At 37.2% G+C, this 5,047-nt stretch overlaps 1 pseudogene; it reads left to right on the plus strand.

The window, feature by feature from the left end:
- The first annotated feature begins 1,110 nt into the window (after positions 1–1,110).
- Positions 1,111–1,208, plus strand: LOC132287550 (small nucleolar RNA R71; annotated as a pseudogene).
- The last annotated feature ends 3,839 nt before the right edge of the window (positions 1,209–5,047 follow it).

Genomic DNA, 5,047 nt, shown 5'->3' on the forward strand with positions numbered 1-5,047 from the left:
TCATTTTCAAAATCATTCTTCAAATCACATTTTAAAGCTTTCTCATTCACAAGATCATGTATATGCAATGAAGGAGGAATGGGATGTGAAACGGGACGGGTGACAACTTGTGGTTGCACCGGTTCACTCTCTTCATTGAACTAACCCACTTGGTTGTCCACAATCCTACCACTCCGCAAAGTAGTCACCGCATTAACATGCTCAATGGTATGGCCTTCCGATAAGGAATGGGTTTCCACAACACATTGTTGCTTAGGTGGGGCATTCATAGGCATCTTTCCCTTCTGTCTTGCATTAAGAATGCTTGCTATTTGCCCTACTTGGGTTTCTAGCTTCGCAATAGATTGAGAGTGGGAATGAAGCAATTGTGTGTTTGCCTCAAGAGTGCCCAAAGCATTCAAAACTTTTTCTTCAAAGGCGGGACTTCTAGCGTTTCCTTGGGAATAAGATTGGTTGGGAAAATGAGAGTTAGCAAATTGATTCCCTTATGATTGATAAGGTCTATAACCTTGGGATCCTTGGCTTTGAAGTGGAGGTGTAATGTACTTCCCTTAAAAACCGCCTTAGGAAGGGTTTGAGCCCTATCTTTGGTTTTTCCAAGAGAAGTTCTGATGATTTCTCCAACTTGGATTATAATGAGTACCATAAGGATTGTTCCCTTGGTTCACAAAAGCTGCATTGACTTGTTCATTTGGTTCATTTTGCACTTATCCGTGAGGACAATGAGAAGTAGAATAAAGAACACTAGAACAAGTCATACATGATTCATTTGATGCACGATGAGAATGGTTAGGGAAGGAAGATACTTGGTTCGCCGAGTTTTGGTTAATCAAAAATTGATCAAACCTTTGAGATAAAGACTTCATTTCGGCGGCTATTTCATTCGAATGGTCGATTTGATGTAAGCCAACACTCTTCCTACCTTGTGAATTTCTACCATTCTTGGATGATAATGTTCTATGCAAAGAATTTTCACTCATGCTCTCATAAAGACGCCACACGTCATCCTCATGCCTATCAATGTAAAAGCCACCCATGGAAGCATCAACCATGCCTTTGTAATTGTCCGATAAGCTCTCAAAGAAATATTAAACTAATTGCCATTTGGGTATGTCATGATGTGGACACTTTCTAAGCAATTCATTAAAGCGTTCCCATGCCTCATGAAACGTTTCTCCATCCCCATGTGTGAATTCTCTAATGGAAGTTATCATGGCATTGGTCTTAGAAACCGGATAGTACTTCTTCAAGAACTCTTGTTTCATTTCTGCCCAAGAAGTGATTGAAAAAGGCCTAAGATTATTAAACTAATATTTTGCCTTGTCCTTTAAAGTAAATGGAAAAAGTTTGAACTTTAAGACCTCTTCCGGAATGTCCGTATATTTTACGGTGGAACATACTTCAAGAAACTCATCCAAATGCTTATAAGGTTCTTCACTTGGAAGTCCATGATAGTTAGGAAGCATTTGAATAGTTTGTGGCTTAATATCATAGTGATATGCTCTAAATGGTGGCAATTGAATGCATGTGGGTGCATTTTATTCATTAGACATATAGTGATCTCTTAAAACAGGTAGAGGATTAGCAATTTGTGGTGCAACATGGGCACCTTGATTTTGATTTCCTTGAATGATGGGAGGTTGTGGAACATACATTGGCCTTGGCATTCCAAATGGAACTTGGCCTTGTTGTTGTTATTGTGGTTGGTGAATGAATGGCCTAGGCATGTCTAATGGTACTTGAATGTTCTCATGATGCACATTTGAATGGAGGATACCTTGTTAGTCTATGTGACCAAGGTCCTCCACATGCTCTTCATTATGGCCTTCCATTGATGTAATAGATTGGGTAGAACTTGAACTTCCTCTTCCCCTATGATTTCTAACTACGGATTCAAGATGCAAATCAAGAGGGACAAAAGTTGGTTTTAGTGATCCACGACCATGCATGCACAATGTAAAAACACACAAACACAATGAATAAACAAACACTTCGACTTCATAACAATTCAATGAAACTTCTTCCATAAACACTTAACCCATACTCCTATGCTTTAACAACAATGATGCAAAGAACAATTAAGAATGCCTCCACGCGGGCTCACGATTTATCAAAGAATTTAAAAACAAGCCTCCATGCGGGCCAACGATTTAAGTAAGGGATTGAGTAAAGAAAGTCTCACAAAGGTCCTTTAGCACTTTAACTCCAAATTTAGCTTAGCTTAGCAATTTTTTTAACTTTTAGCCTTTTTCCTTGCTTGCTTAGCTTTGCTTTGCTTGGTAGCTCCTTTGCTTGCCTCCTAGCTCAATGCACCTTATCAAGTAAGAACAAACACAATGAGTAAATAAAAAGAAAAATAAAAACAAAGTAAAGACACGATCAAAAGAGTACTAATTCCTAATGAATTCCATAAATACGACGTTGCCTAATCCCCGGCAACAGCGCCAAAAACTGGTGGTTGTTTCGCCGCACTACACCACAAGCTTAGAAAGTGTGCATTAAGGCGAGGGCCAAGTTTTACATTTATAAAAGCCACTACTACCTTCACTAAAAAAATATAGTTAGGGTGAGTAGGGATCGTCCCAAGGAATTGAGTTGTCGTACTAGCTTGTGGAATCACTATTAGTTAGTAGGTCGAGTGATCAAACAAATAGTTGGTTGGTCGATTAAACTAGAGAACAAATTAAACTAAAGTAATTGAATGCAATAAAAAGTAAGTAAGAGAGAGAGATCTTGGGGTTTAGAGGTCACCACCAAACACTACTTTCCTACACCTTTAACAAGTGACTAATGAGGGAAATGTGTGTTACAATATTGATATGTGTGTGTGTGTGTTTGGTTGATTCAATTAGAAAGGGTGACCAATTAAGTATGTATTGTCTAATCAATATGTGAAAAACACAATATATCTAACAATTAAGTATATATTGTCTAAGTAGCATGTGAAAAGTACAATATATCTAGCAAGTCATTAATCATTTCATTAAGCTCACAAGCTAAATACACCATAAGGTTAGAGACATATGCTACTTGCATTCAAAAGTATGGAACATCAAATAACAAGCATGGATTGTCCTCCCATCTAACAACTATGTTACCACTACACTACAATTAAGCTAATGACATGAAATTAAACTAATTAAGCTACGGAAGAGGCACAATCCATCAAGAAATGAGCATGAACCATCAGGAAAATTACAAGAGCATTCCATTAAGCACTATGTTTTGACAATATCTAGATCTATGGCATTAATACACATAGACATGCATCAATAACACAAGAAATAGAGACAAACATATGAACATCTATTCTACCATACATAGACGTATAGATAGAATGAAATGATCAATTGGAAGCATAAAACCACATAAATCATTGAATAAACAAGATCTATATATATATAAGTGCCAAAACATGTATTACAACACTAATTCCTCAATAATACACAAAATTAAGATGTAGAAAACATGCTTGGGGCTAACTCTAGCCCCAAGAGGATGTCTAGCCACTCATGGTAATGCTTCTCCAACCCTTAAGGGCAAACTCCATGGAGGGAATCTACTTCTTGGTTGATGAAGAGCTCCCAAGCTTGTGTCTCTAGCCTTCTCCTCCTTTCTTCCTCCCTAACAATAACCTCTATTGTGATAGATGAATCCTAAGAATGCTAATCAATCCACCTCAAAAAGTGTATCATATTCTTTATATAGGTAGGTCAAGTGACAAACAAAATGAGCTGGGGTCGTGCACAAAATATTCCCCAATGATTGGATAAGGACAGCTTTCAATGAGCTGGAAATTTAACTTTTTCGCACTGGAGGAAGTTCAATCGATCGAACCTTGGACTTGGATCGATTGAACATGGCTGAGATCTATCGAGCTGAAGTTAAATCGATCCTCGATAGCGGCGCCTTTTTGGATAAAAACAAATCTGAGATATTTCGAAGATATTTTTAGGAAAAGAACAAAAGTGGTTGGTAGGGTGGTATAACTAGATAAGATCAATCATTTGGATAAGGACAAGGTAGTTCGATCCATCGAAGAATGATGTTGGATCGATCGAACTTTTGAGATCTCTGAAAATATCATTATGGCTCTGATCTATCTTGAAGTGCTGAGATTGATCATGTTAGATCGATCGAACTTTGATCTGAGATCGATCGAAGATGTTGAATTCCACCTTTTGCTTCCACTTGGCTCCATTCTTTGATTCATCCTAGAATTGCTTCATTTCTGCTCTTATTTGGCTAAGTTAGCTTATTTTCGGGATAAGTGTCTGAAAATGGAAATAACACGAAATCAATCTAAAACGATAAAGTAAGATAGATAAAGGTACTAGAATGCCTAAGCTTAAGGGGTTTAAAGACGCACTTTTCAGCGCTCATCTTGCTTATTTCTTGTATTTAGACTTCATTTGGTATACTTGAAACTGTGCACTTGCTTCTTGTATCTAGATTCCATTTAGCATATTCATGTCTTGTATACTTGCCTTGTGTGTTTCCAATCTCATTAGTATACCTGTGTTTTGTATACTTACCTCGTATGTTTTTATCTTCGTTTAGTACACTTGTAATCGGTATGCTTATATGTCGTGTATCTCATTTCAATCACATGAGTAGCTTAAGATGATCCCTGAGTCTCACTCTGACATAGACGTTAAGTGGCATGTCCCTTTTCAATTATTTCAAGTTAATGTAAAAATCTATAAGAAATTGAGTCATGCATGCTAATTCTTTACGAGTAAACTTATTTACTCACCCTGAAGTTACTGGGGGTATTGTTCAGGTACGAAGACTTGTTTGTGATGATCATCGCTCCATGGATGACTTGTAGCTTTTAGGTTTCCATTTCAGGCAAATGTTTGCATGAAATATCCTTTCATAGCCTTATGTATCAAAACTTGTATTCTTTGATTCCATATATGTAAAGTGTGCATAAGTACACTCTTTTCAATGTATTTGACATGTATAAGATGAGGCCGGAGGCCAATGACATGTATCTTGTATTCTATGCACTTTTGTTTTCAAGATTTATTATGAAAATGTTGAA

This window comes from Cornus florida, unplaced genomic scaffold, assembly GCF_030987335.1.
Source record: "Cornus florida cultivar Cherokee Brave unplaced genomic scaffold, ASM3098733v1 CherokeeBrave_3.0.0_Hap2_Chr11, whole genome shotgun sequence".
Taxonomy (NCBI): domain Eukaryota; kingdom Viridiplantae; phylum Streptophyta; class Magnoliopsida; order Cornales; family Cornaceae; genus Cornus; species Cornus florida.